The 15,116-nt window shown below is 42.4% G+C and overlaps 1 protein-coding gene across 24 annotated transcripts in view; it reads right to left on the reverse strand.

Moving 5' to 3' along the window:
* dlg2 (discs large MAGUK scaffold protein 2) overlaps window positions 1-15,116 on the reverse strand; it is a 242,131-nt gene that overhangs the window by 148,446 nt on the left and 78,569 nt on the right. The window lies entirely within an intron of this gene.

Consider the following 15,116-nt stretch of genomic DNA (forward strand, 5'->3'; position numbering starts at 1 on the left):
GTCTGGAAAAATTGTATGATATTACCTTTCGTTCACAGCCTGTCAAAAGATTCCATATGGCTGTCATAGCAGCTACAGGGACGCTTGCGTTACAGTGTTGTGTCAAATCCCAGACCTGCTGTGTCCATTAATATGTCGTTGCCATGTTTTGAGATCTTCGGGCAGCATAAGACGGGCAGCATTTTCTCACTTTGCTGTCAGTATAGCTGTTAAGCGGTTATTATCCTGTTCTCACAAGGACACTGGAATGTCACATGTCGTTTTCAATAAAATAGATATAACTTTGCAAAAACATTGGTCAAATAACGCCGCAGATTTTCAGCAACCGTAAATTACGAAACTTGAATCAAATCCAGACTAAAATATTGAGTTTCTTTGTGAGCGTTGACTGCAACTGTTGAGGCAAAGGTATACACATACACACAGAGAACACAACAGTATGTGTGATTTCCCTTCCATCCCTCTCAGTTATGTGTCACAGTTAGGAAATGTGTGCCCTATGGGCCCTAGTCAAAAGTAGTACACAAAATTCACAGTGCACAAAACATTAAGAACAACGTTCCTAACATTGAGTTTTGCTTTGACTCCAATGCTTCCCACAGTTGTGTCAAGTCGACTGGATGTCCTTTCGTTGGTGGACCATTCTCGATACTCATGGGAAACTGTTGAACGTGAAAAATCCAGCAGAGTTTCAGTTCTTGACACAAACTGGTACGCCTGGCACTTACTACCACACCCCGTTCAAAGGAACTTAAATATGTTGTCTTTCCCATTCACCCTCTGAAATGGTACACATACACAATCCTGCATCTCAGTGCTTGAGGCGCCACTACAGACACCCTGGTCTGAATCCAGGCTGTATCACAACCGGCCTTGATTGGGAGTCCCATAGGACGGCGCAGAATTGGCACAGCATCGTCCGGGTTTGGCCGGTGTAGGCCGTCAATGTAAATAAGAATTTGTTCTTAACTGATTTGCCTAATTAAATACAAAATGTAAATAACGTCTCAAGGCTCATCTAAAACTGATTGGAGTGGATTTAACAAGTGATGTCAATAAAGGATCATAGTGTTAGAATATTGTAAGATAAATACACAACGCAGACGACTAAAGGTCAAGAGGGGATTTACGATCAATGGAAATAGTTGTTTTTTAGTTCAACATCTGTTTAGAATCCGTGTTTGGGGCTCTCGCTGGAGCAAGTGGTCGACTGTGTTGGAGGCTCCTAACACCATCATACAACGTGGCACACCATGTCATCCAGCGACTCTGATGCTTCCTCCAGACACCACATTACTTGAACACGACTGTTGTGAGTTGGTTTCGGATCAGCTCTCTGATGGGTTTACTAAGAGGCATCCGTTGGAAAACCCTGAGTTTATCTCATGAAACAGATGGTTCAAGCATTGTGGAGGGGGGGTGTGAGGAAAGCCGGCTGGGCAGTTACTACAATGGACAATGTGATAGTGACAGGCACGTTGCCTGCAGGAACATCAATACAGGTGGTGGAATTGGAGGCTTTGACAGAAGCATGCAAACAGGCTGAAGGAAAAACATCTAACATCTACACAGACTCAAGGTATGCTTTCGGCGTTAACCATGATTTTGAAAAAATATGGAACAACAGAAGATTCATGACATCACTGGGAGCTCCTGTGAAGAATGGACCAGAGGGGATGGCTCCACTGAATGCTCTCCAGTTGCCGGCACAAGTTGCAATTTTGAAAATGAAAGCACATGGAAAAAACCTTTACAGACGAGAGTAAAAGGTAATGACCCGGCTGACAGAGCTGCCAAGGCGGCTGCCAAGAGTAAACTGTCACCTAAACGGATTAGGAAATACACCGTGGATACATTGCAACACAATAGACATGCAAAGCGATGCATCAAAAGATGAAGTGTGGGAACGGATGGCTGCAGGATGCAAACACATAAGGAAACCACAGGGTTGAGTCCCCGACGGGGGACATGCCAGGACAGGACATGCCAGGACAGGACATGCCAGGACAGGACATGCCAGGACAGGACATGCCAGGACAGGACATGCCAGGACAGTGGGTGATGGTAAAAATAAAATAAACAACGTAACACATAAAGGCCAAAATGGGAAGGTCCTTATCAAGTTTTGTTCATAACGAGGTCAGCAGTAAAAGTCCAGGGCAAATCACGATTGATACATGTTACTCATTGCAAAGTTGTCAGTTTAGATGACAAAGTGTAGCCTGGAGAATAAAGAAGTGATTGATTAGCAGTCGGGGGCCAATCTCAGGTGAAGAAGCATAGTAAGATGATCTGAACATGATAAGCTTCTATGTTGGATACCGCAGTCGTCATATTAGGGATATCTAGATGAAATGTCCACTTTTTCCTGAAAATCGGGACATGCTTACATAGGGAAATCTAAGTGAAATATCCATTTCTCTTGAAACCAGGACGGACATGTTACTTTCACTTCTTGTTTCCTTCGTTACAGGTTATGAGAATCTACCGTCTGAAACTGCAGCAATATCCCCTGACCCAAGGTGAAATGATACCTGAAATGATACAAGATCACTGGTGAGGTGTTCAATAGAGACGTCCTTATCAACCAGTGGAACGGAAGAACAATTCCTCACTACCGGCAGACTGTCAGTGACATACTCTCTAATAGCTATTTATGTGGGACTGATACCGGTGTGGAACGGCTGGTCACTTTTAAAGGACTCTGTGAATGATTACCTTGCCAATAGGATGATTGAATATTATTGTTTTGCAGACAATAACTTTTTTGGTGAGTTTCGTCCCAATACAGGTAGGAATCGTAAGGGTTATCATCATCACACCTGTTAACAATAATTTTCTACAACTTTGTGTGTAATCTATTTCTTACTGCAACGGGAAATAAAATATGCTCTTTGTGTTTTATAGAAATGCAAGGTGTTTAATGTGAATTATTTTATGATTACAGCTAATGTTTTTTTTAATACTGTCTATGTTTTCTCTTGTTTTCTAAAAACACATTTTAAGTATATTTATTTTTTAAATGGTCTAGGGGGAGTGTAAGAATATTGTAAGATAAATACACAACACAGAGGACTAAAGGTCAAGAGGGAATTTACGATCAATGGAAATAGTTGTTTTTCAGTTCAACATCTGTATAGAATCTGTGTATGGGGTTCCAGTCCAGGACTCACAGCTACATGTGACAAGTTCTCATTGGTCCAAATTGTCTACACGTTGAGCCTGAAACGGGATACTTGGTATTTGGCCATTGGCCCAGTTTTACTGCAAGGAATTCTAATTGGTCAACCACAGGCTAGGCTTGGGTATTAACTACATCCTGTCTCTTTGTTCTGTGGAGAAACATTGAGAACAGGGAAGAATTAACATCTACCATCTACTTTCCAGCATAACAACTATGATTTGTTCTCTTTGAATAAATATATTTTTCTCCCCCTGATTTGTTTGGGGTCTGTGTTATTGAAGATTAACATCAACTGCTAACAATCGATTTCACCTGGATTCACCTGGTCTGCTTATTTCATGGAAATAGCAGGTGTTCTTAATGTTTTGTACACTCAGTGTAGGTAATAGGGTGCCATTTCGGACGAAGCCACAGAGTTGATCTGTTGCCTTATCTCTTAACAATCCAATCCAAAGAAGGTTAATACATGTCAGGGTGCTGCCCACTCTCATCAGATATTTCTTTATCTGAATTGGGGAAAGAGATGGGGAAAGTGGATACTAAAAAGTATTTCACAGTGAAATGATGCAATGTCTGTGATACTATCCCACACAATCTCCAAATAATATTGAGGCATTTAAGCCCACAAAAGATTATATTACATCAGATACACAGGGTTCAAAAGTGCAGGCCTTAACAAGGAAAGCTACTGTCTATCAGTCAGGCAAGTCTTCAATCACATAGTGTATACTACAGGCCGATGTGCTATTCAACCTCACCAAAGTACAGCACATTTAAGTTGACTTTACAGTCTTTTTTTGGTACTATTTTATGGTAGGGGAGAGTTGGGTTAGTTGAACCGAAGGGGTAAGTTGAGCCACCCTTGTTTGTTGGAAACCATACACAAAATATATAAATTTGGCCACATATTTAGGAAGAGGTCATCATTTCATGGAGTCTGTGAAGGAAGAAACCACATGGAAAAAGTGATAAGCAAGTTAGGTCCAAAAACAGATTTCCAACAAGTCTAATGAATGTATTGCGTTAGAGGTGTCATGATGCTTGTTTCTAAACCAAATTCGATCATTTTAAGATTGTTCTATAGATCAGTTGAGTTCTCTATACAATTCCATTTAAGGTCCTAAACCTAACATGAAAGTGCATCCTTGTAGCTGTGTGGGCTAATATAGTCAAAATGGTTGCCTTTGGGTAAGTTGAGCCAATGGCAAGTTGAGAAAATTGAAATGTTTTCTTCCCAGGCTTCATGCAAGGCATTATCGCTGGGTTACAAGATAACAACAGGGCCTGGCCTATATAATTGTGTATTTCTTTAAATACTAAGTGTTTGTTAGGTGTTAAGCCTGTGTTAAAAGATGCTTAAAATGATTGAAAAATATATTTCAAAAATTATTGTGATTGTTTTGAATTGTGTTTGGGAAATACATATTAACATGGTTAAAAAAGTTAGAGAGGTCATATTTAATTCAGAACAGAAATGTGTAGGCAGGCTAACTTACCCTGTCCTGTGGCTCAACTTACCCCAGAGAACACTTTTTTTTGGACAAGCTATGTTTTCAAAACTGTAATGTTAACATGAATTATGATTATTTCCAGGGATACACAGCATCCTGAAATATATGCAGATATACTGTGGTATCTTTGTTAGGAAGAATACTATATTTCCCTTGACAGAGTGATGCTGAATGTAATAAATGGCTCAACTTACCCTACTCTCCCCTACCTTAATCTAGATAACTAAGTATAAATGTGAATCATATTAGTGGAATATGAATATTAGTTCTGTGCTGCTTTACCTTTGTTTCATTATTTTGTTAAACGAACAAAGATTAGACTATTGCTAGAATCGGCCAATGAGAGTTTCCTATAAAAAAAACATTTCATTATTCAATCACACTTTAAATGAACTACAATGAAATCACAGACAAATCCAAATATCTTGTCACTCAACAATATAGCCCCTGCGATAGACTAACGTCCTGTCCAGGGGGTGTAACTTGTACATCAAGCTGCCTCATGCTACAGAAACAGGACATAGGCTCCTGCCCTATGGGCCGTTCTGGCTCAGACACGGCTGCCTACTTACAACAAATCAAATTAGTCTGTGAATGCTGTCTAGTACTAATCAGTGTTGGTTACTATGTACACATTCTCCATTGATTCCCATTCTGGTCCCACATTGCCCCCAGCTGGCTCGTATTGTGTTCTGAGCTCAGGGGTGAAGTTTCCCCTAGGTACACATCAAGAATCAGCTTCTCCTCCCTCAATCCTAACCTTAACCATTAGGGGGGGGAATTATAATCGGACCCAAGACCAGCGTAGGGGAAACTTCACCCTGCAGTGTGTACTGAGCAACAATTGTTGTTTTAATTATGCTTATTTAAAACTGAACACTCAGCACCACCTGCTGTTCATTTACTTTATTACAGTCAGGAAACTGAATTCAAATGGCTGAGTAAAATCCAAGACAGTTGGCGTGCAAAGTATTCTCCTTAATCATTTCTCTTTGGTTGAGTGCCATAGCAACAACCCTATCAATTACTTTATTACATGAATCAATGAATGTGCACATCCTGTTCCATGAAGTCAAGCATGTCAGACATTTATTCCCCTTATTTTACATATAAGCAATGTTCTCCTGTATTTATGCTTATAAATGTTAACTTTTTAAGTGCATTAACAAGAGCCTTATTCGGTATTAAATTCCTTAAAAAATGAATTCAATCATTAGCTTTCTCTAGAAAAGTTTCTCAAATAGTCGAATGCATCCAACACAGATATGAAACAGCCCGTGTCGCATTTAAGTAAAAACAGATTGCTTTCCATCCCGATCAGGAATTTTAGGCACTGAACACATGGGTCATGTTCATTAGGGCATGTAAGGGACAGATCTAAATTTACTGGGGGGAGGGGCTGGTCCAACTCAAGGTGTAAAATAAAAATGCACCCCCTCGCCAAAGTAAAACATCTTTTCACATGACCCTCCCCTTGTACTGTAAAATAAATTGAACACCCTCCCCCTCATATGATGAACTCAAAATAATAATAACAACTGGAGCGACCTTGTTTATAAATGTGGATATCGATTTTGCCACTTCAGCATGCTTTATGCCACGGAAGGGTACGGGCCAGAATGTTGAGGGTTCACCGACCACCACAGACGAGCTCACTCTCCCTGCCTGTTTCATTACACTACGATCAGAGCCGGCTGCAGACACTGATCAGCTAGGGGGGAAATCAGATTTTCTAATTATGTAAAACATATGCAACTCGTTTTCCACCAACAGGTGCTAATGCACCACACACACAACCAATAAACTAAGCATTTCCTGACTTCGGGCAGCTCAATATCACGGTTTCTGTTTTCAACACCACAATAAATAGACTATGTCAATCTTGACAAACAGATAATGCATCCCTCTCTACCTTATGCTTACCCAGTATCGAAGGCTATCCGAATGTTATTCAACTTTTTGGTGTTTTGTAACAGATGTCTCTTTCCATTCATCAATTGGCCGCTGCACAATTTGGATTGAATGATTGATTGATTTGATTTGTCAGTTAAAAAAAATACAAAAATACTGTACACAAATGTTTTTTTTTAAGTGACCAGGATTGCACAATAAAGTCGGAGCCTTATTTTCCATTGTGGTCCCTATTTGTTACCTAAATACATATACAGTTACATAGATACAGACACGTTACAGAGATAGACGAAAACATGCTCAACCTCCAGATGAGTATGAGGGGGGAGATTAAGTACAATTCTTACAAGCTTGTTTGGCTGGTAGCTTATTTTGAAGACGTTTGGGGCTGCTGGTGAACCATGATGTGCAGGCATAATCAAAGTGACACTGGACTAGAGCACTTGCCAGTCTTTAGGGTGTCTGTAGCTCAGTTTCCATCCAACTGGCAACAGATTTTCATGTGAATATTCCCTCAACCTTCATAAAAACAATATGCCATTCCAGAGTGTCAGTTAGGAAAATGTAGGGGCCGGACAACATGATAGGGAAGATTTTAATTTACCGGACATTTGACAAATGTAACGGACATCCATACGCATTCAGATTCAACCTGGCGCAGCCGGCACCATCAATAAACTATGGATGTTGGCCAAATGAGACACATTTACATGTCCTTAAAAACAGTCCATTCCTTGTGTTTCAATGTGTGGCTTCTTTCCTAAATCAAGAATTGTCCACCTCACGGTTCAGCTATAAGAGATTTGAGCACTATCTGTATCTATAGGCAAAGGCCTATAGGCTTTGGTGTCCACTGTATGGTATTAATATTGAAATTAACACACACACACACACACACACACACACACAGTGCCTTCGGAAAGTAATCAGAACCCTTGACTTTTTCCACATTTTGCTACGTTTCAGCCTTTTTCTAAAATGTATTAAATAAAACATTTTCCCCAGCAATCTACACACAAAATGGCATAATGATAAAGCAAGAACAGTTTTTTTGAATTTTTATTTACATAAGTATTCAGACCCTTTGCTATGAGACTCCAAATTGAGCTCAGGTGCATCCTGATTCCATTGATCATGTTTCTAAAACGTGACTGGAGTCCACCTGTGGTAAATTCAATTAATTGGACATGATTTGGAAAGCCAAACACCTGTCTATATAAGGTCCTACAGTTGACAGTGCATGTCAGAGCAAAAACCAAGCCATGAGGTCAAAGGAATTGTAAATAGAGCTCGACACAGGATTGTGTCAAGGCACAGATCTGGGAAAGGGTACCAAAACATTTCTGCAGCATTGAAAGTCCCCAAGGACACAGTGGCCTCCATCATTCTTAAATGGAAGATGTTTGGAACCACCAAGACTCTTCCTAGAGTTGGCCGCCCGGCCAAACTGAGCAATCGGGGGAGAAAGGCCTTTGTCAGGGAGGTGATCAAGAACCCGATGGTTACTCTGACAGAGCTCTAGAGTTCCTCTGAGGAGATGGGAGAACCTTCCAGAAGGACAACCATCTCTGCAGCACTCCACCAATCAGGCCTTTATGGCAGAGTGGCCGGACGGAAGCCACTCCTCAGTAAAAGGGACATGACAGCCCGCTCGGAGTTTGACAAAAGGCACCTAAAGACTTTCAGACCATGAGAAACAAGATTCTCTGGTCTGATGAAACCAAGATGGAACTCTTTGGCCTGAATGCCAAGTGTCACGTCTGGAGGAAACCTGGCACCATCAATAAGGTGAAGCATGGTGGTGGCAGCATCACAATGTGGGGATGTTTTTCAGCGGCAGGGACTGCAAAACAAGTCAGGATCGAGGCAAAGTACAGAGAGATACTTGATGAAAACCTGCTCAGGACCTCAGACTGGGGCGAAGGTCACCTTCCAACAGGACAACGACCCTAAGCACACAGCAAAGACAACGCAAGAATGGCTTCGGGAAAAGACTGAATGTCCTTGAGTGGCCCAGCCAGACCCCGGACTTGAACCCGATCGAACATCTCTGGAGAGACCTGAAAAACGCTGTGCACCAATGCTCCCCATCCAACCTGACATATTTTGAGAGTATCTGCAGAGAAGAATGGCATGATGGCGCCGGAGGGGATGGCTGACGTTTTTTCGCGTTGGTAACTTGTTTGTCCATAATGTTGCTGCTATGGTCTCTTATGACCGAAAATAGCTTCTGGACATCAGTACTGCGATTACTCAACTCAGATTAGTCGAAGAGTTTTTCTTCAATGAGTCAGACGAGAGGGATATACTACAGACACCCGACCATGCCCGGATCCCCATGATTCGCTGGGAAAGGAAACGTAGGTTTCGCGGAAAAAGATCAGGGTGCCTTATGAGGATCAGGCGACGAGTGGCTAATATGCCTTTAACTTCAGTCCTGATAGCTAACGTTCAATCGCTGGAAAATAAATGAAACGAACTGAAAGCACGTATATCCTATCGACAGGACATTAAAAACTGTAATATCTTATGTTTCACAGAGTCATGGCTGAACGACGACATTAAGACCAAACAGCTGGCGGGTTATTCACTATCGGCAGGATAGAACAGCAGCCTCTGGTAAGACACAGGTGGGGGCCTATGCATATATGTAAACAACAGCTGGTGCACGATATCTAAGGAAGTCTCTCGAGTATCTCATGATAAACTGTAGACCACATTATCTACCAAGAGAGTTTATCTGTATTTTTCGTAGCTGTCTACATACCACCACAGACCGATGCTGGCAGTAAAACCACACTCAATGAGCTGTATACCACCATAAGCAAACAGGAAAACGCTCATCCAGATGCGGCGCTCCTAATGGCCGGGGACATGAATGCAAAGAAACTAAAATCAGTTTTACCTCATTTCTATCAGCATGTTAAATGTGCAACCAGAGGGGGGAAAAAAATTCTAGACCACCAATACTACACACACAGAGACGTGTACAAAGCTCTCCCTCGCCTTCAAATTGGCAAATCTGACCATAATTCTATCCTCCTGATTCCTGCTTACAAGCAAAAATTAAAGCAGGAAAATCCATAAAATCTATAATAAAGTGGTTAGATGAAGCAGATGATAAACTACAGGACTGTCTTGCGAGTACAGACTGGAATATGTTCCGGGATTCTTCCGAAGGCATTGAGGAGTTCACTACATCAGTCACTGGCTTTATCAATAAGTGCCTTGAGGACGTCGTCCCCACAGTGACAGCACGTACATACCCCAACCAGAAGCAATGGATTACAGTCAACATTCGCACTGAGCTAAAGGGTAGAGCTGCCACTTTCAAGGAGCAGGACTAACCCGGAAGCTTAAAAGAAATCCCACTATGCCCTCGGACGAACCATCAAACAGGCAAAGAGTCATTACAGGACTAAGATCAAATCGTACTACACCGGCTCAGACGCTCATCAAAAGTGGCAGGGCTTGCAAACTATTACAGACTACAAAGGGAAGCACAGCCGAGAGCTGCCCAGTGACACTAGCCTACTAGATGAGCTAAATAACTTCTATGCTCGCTTCAAGGCAAGTAACACTGAAACATGCATCAGCTGTTCGGGACGACTGTGTGATCCCACTCTCCGCAGCCAATGTGAGTAAGACCTTTAAACAGGCTGCAAGTCCAGAAGGATTACCAGAATGTGTACTGGCATGCGCTGACCAACTGGCAAGTGTCTTCACTGACATTTTCAACCTCCCCCTGTCTATGTAATAACAACATGCTTCAAGCAGACCACCATAGTCCCTGTGCTCAAGAACACTAAGGTAACCTGCCTAAATTACTACCGACACGTAGCACTCACGTCTGTAGCCATGAAATGCTTTGAAAGGCTGGTCATGGCTCACATCAACACCATTATCCAAGAAACCCTAGACCCACTCAAATTTGCATACCTCACCAACAGATCAACAGATGATGCAATCTCTATTGCACTCCACACTGCCCTTTCATACCTGGACATAAAGGAACACCTATGTGAGAATGCTATTCATTGACTACAGCTCAGCGTTCAACACCATAGTGCCCTCAAAGCTCATCACTAAGCTAAGGACCCTCATCACTAAGCTAAGGACCTCCCTCTGCAACTGGATCCTCAATTTCCTGATGGGCTGAACCCAGGTGGTAAGGGTAGGTAACAACACATCCGCCAAGCTGATCCTCAACACGGGGGCCCCTCAGGGGTGCATGCTCAGTCCCCTCCTGTACTCCCTGTTCACTCAAGACTGCACGGCCAGGCACAACTTCAACACCATCATTCAATTTGCTGATGACCCAACAGAGGTAGGCCTGACAACGATGAGACAGCCTATAGGGAGGAGGTCCGAGACCTGACCATGTGGTGCAAGGACAACAACCTTTCCCTCAACGTGATCAAGACAAAGGAGATGATTGTGGACTACAGGAAAAGAAGGACCGAGTACGCCCCCATTCCCATTGACAGGGCTGTAGTGGAGCAGGTTGAGAGCTTCAAGTTCCTTGGCGTCCCCATCACCAACAAGGTCCAAGACAGCCGTGAAGAGGGCATGACAAAACCTACTCCCCCTCAGGAGACTGAAAAGATTTGGCATGGGTCCTCAGATTCTCAAAATGTTTTACAACTACACCATCGAGAGCATCCTGACGGGTTGCATCACTGCCTGGTATGGCAACTGCTCATCCTCCGACCACAAGGCACTACAGAGGGAAGTGCGTACATCCCAGTATATCACAGGGGCCAAGCTTCCTGCCATCCAGGACCTCTATACCAAGCGGTGTCAGAGGAAGGCCCTAAATTGTCAAAGACTCCAGCCACCCTAGTCATAGACTGTTCTCTCTGCTCTGCTCTGCTAACGCATGGCAAGCGGTATCGCAGCGCCAAGTCTAGGTCCATAAGGCTTCTAAACAGCTTCTTCCCCCAAGCCATACGACTACGGAACAGCAAATCAAATGGCAACCCGGACTATTTGCACCCGGACTATTTGTGGAGATTGGTGAGGAATAAAAAAAAACGATTTTAGAATAAGGCTGTAACGTAATAAAATGTGGAAAATGTCAAGGGGTTTGAATATACATATACATATATACATATATATATATATATATATATATATATACACACACAGTAGGGAGAACAAGTATTTGATACACTGCCGATTTTGCAGGTTTTCCTACTTACAAAGCATGTATCATATGTATACTTCAACTGTGAGAGACGGAATCTAAAACAAAAATCCAGAAAATAACATTGTATGATTTTTAAGTAATTAATTTGCATTTTATTGCATGACATAAGTATTTGATCACCTACCAACAGGTAAGAATTCTGGCTCTCACAGACCTGTTAGTTTTTCTTTAAGAATCCCTCCTGTTATCCACTCATTACCTGTATTAACTGCACCTGTTTGAACTCGTTACCTATATAAAAGACTCCTGTCCACACAATCAAACAGACTCCAATCTCTCCACAATGGCCAAGACCATAGGGACTAGGAGGAGTAAAATTGTAGACCTGCACAAGGCTGGGATGGGCTACAGGACAATAGGCAAACAGCTTGGTGAGAAGGCAGCAACTGTTGGCCCAATTATTAGAAAATGGAAGAAGTTCAAGATGACTGTCAATCACCCTCGGTCTGGGGCTCCATGCAAGATCTCACCTCGTGGGGCATCAATGATCATGAGGAAGGTGAGGGATCAGCCCAGAACTACACGGCAGGACCTGGTCAATGACCTGAAGAGAGCTGGGACCACAGTCTCAAAGAAAACCATTAGTAACACACTACGCCGTCATGGATTAAAATCCCGCAGCGCACGCAAGGTCCCCCTGCTCAAGCCAGCGCATGTCCAGGCCCGTCTGAAGTTTGCCAATGACCATCTGGATGATCCAGAGGAGGAATGGGAGAAGATAGAGCTTTTTGGTCTAAACTCCACTCGCCGTGTTTGGAGGAAGAAGAAGGATGAGTACAACCCCAAGAACACCATCCCAACCGTGAAGCATGGAGGTGGAAACATCATTCTTTGGGGATGCTTTTCTGCAAAGGGGACAGGACGACTGCATCGTATTGAGGGGAGGATGGATGGGGCCATGTATCGCGAGATCTTGGCCAAAAACCTCCTTCCCTCAGTAAGAGCATTGAAGATGGGTCGTGGCTGGGTCTTCTAGCATGACAACGACCCGAAACACACAGCCAGGGCAACTAAGGAGTGGCTTCGTAAGAAGCATCTCAAGGTCCTGGAGTGGTCTAGCCAGTCTCCAGACCTGAACCCAATAGAAAATCTTTGGAGGGAGCTGAAAGTCTGTATTGCCCAGCGACAGCCCCGAAACCTGAAGGATCTGGAGAAGGTCTGTATGGAGGAGTGGGCCAAAATCCCTGCTGCAGTGTGTGCAAACATGGTCAAGAATTACAGGTAAAGTATGATCTCTGTAATTGCAAACAAAGGTTTCTGTACCAGGTTACTGCTTTTCTGATGTATCAAATACTTATGTCACGCAATAAAATGCTAATTAATTACTTAAAAATCATACAATGTGTCTCTCACAGTTGAAGTGTACCTATGATAAAAATGACAGACTTCTACATGCTTTGTAAGTAGGAAAACCTGCAAAATCGACAGTGTATCAAATACTTGTTCTCCCCACTGTATATATAAATATAATATGCACACTACCGGTCAAATGTTTTAGAACATCTACTCATTTAATTGTTTTTCTTCATTTCTACTATTTTCTACATTGTAGAATACATCAAGACATCAAAACTATGAAATAACACATATGGAATCATGTATTAACCAAAAAAGTGTTAAACAAATCAAAATATATTTTATATTTGAGATTCTTTGCATACTCTTGGCGTTCTCTCAACCAGCTTCATGAGGTAGTCATCTGGAATGCATTTCAATTAACTGGTGTGCCTTCTTAAAAGTTAATTTGTGGAATTTCTTTCCTTCTTAATGCGTTTGCGTTGTGAGTCGTGTTGTGACAAGGGGGGTATACAGATGATAGCCCTATTTGGTAAAAGACCAAGTTCATATTATGGCAAGAACAGCTCAAATAAGCAAAGAGAAACGACAGGCCATCATTACTTTAAGACATGAAGGTCAGTCATAACGTAAAATTTCAAGAACCTTGAAAGTTTCTTCAAGTGCAGTCGCAAAAACCATCAAGCACTCTCATGAGGACCACCACAGGAATGGAAGACCCAGAGTTACCTCTGCTGCAGAGGATAAGTTCATCAGAGTTAGCAGCCTCAGAAATTGCAGCCCAAATAAATGCTTCACAGAGTTCAAGTAACATACACATCTCAACATCAACTGTTCAGAGGAGACTGTGTGAATCAGGCCTTTATGGTCGAATTGCTGCAAAGAAACTACTACTAAAGGACACCAATAAGAAGAAGAGACTTGCTAGGAACAAGAAACACAAGCAATGGACATTAGACCGGTGCAAATTTGTCATTTGTTCTGGAGTCCAAATTGGAGATTTTTGGTTCCAACCGCCGTGTCTTTGTGAGACGCGGTGTGGGTGAACAGATGATCTCCGCATGTGTATTTCCCACCGTAAAGGAGGTGTGATGGTGTAGGGATGCTTTGCTGTTGACACTAGGGGATTTATTTAGAATTCAAGGCACACTTAACCAGCATGGCTACCACAGCATTCTGCAGCAATACCCCATCCCATCTGGTTTGGGCTTAGAGGGACTATCATTTGTTTCACAACAGGACAATGACCCAACACACATCCAGGCTGTGTAAGGGCAGTTTGACCAAGAAGGAGAGTGATGGAGTGCTGCATCAGATGACCTGGCTTCCACAATCACCCGACCTGGTTGGTTTGGGATGAGTCGGACCGCAGAGTGAAGGAAAAGCAGCCAACAAGTGCTCAGTATATGTGGGAACTCCTTCAAGAAGGTTGGAAAAGCATTCCAGGTGAAGCTGGTTGAGAGAATGCCAAGAGTGTGCAAAGCTGTCATCAAGGCAAAGGGTATTTGAAAAAATATATACATTTTGATTTAACACTTTTTTGGTAACTATATGATTCCAAATGTGTATTTCATAGTTGTGATGTCTTCACTATTATTCTTCAATGTAGAAAATTGTAAAAAATAAAGAAAAACCCTTGAATGAGTAGATGTTCTTAAACTTTTGACCGGTAGATAGATTATTTATTTATTTATGTAAGAGAAGCTTACGCCTAACCCGAGAGATATGCCGGTGGCATGCTACGACACCGGAATGCATTTCTTTATGTCAGATGGCTACTGCATCTGCTATACAGATATCGACGTACAGAAGGTGTGTAATTCGTAAAAAAATGTACCTAATATTTTGTATAAAGATAAGCATTACATTGTTAGATTATAGGAGTAACTCTGGTAGGCGTGGAAATGTCACCTCAAGGTCAACTGTTGGAGCGCCGGGGCGCACTGCTTTCATGTCATAGGCCTGCAGTAGCTAAAGCTTAATAATAGCCACACCATACAAAACC

This window comes from Oncorhynchus mykiss, chromosome 12 (genome assembly GCF_057628025.1).
Source record: "Oncorhynchus mykiss isolate SJ-2025 chromosome 12, ASM5762802v1, whole genome shotgun sequence".
Classification (NCBI taxonomy): Eukaryota; Metazoa; Chordata; class Actinopteri; order Salmoniformes; family Salmonidae; genus Oncorhynchus; species Oncorhynchus mykiss.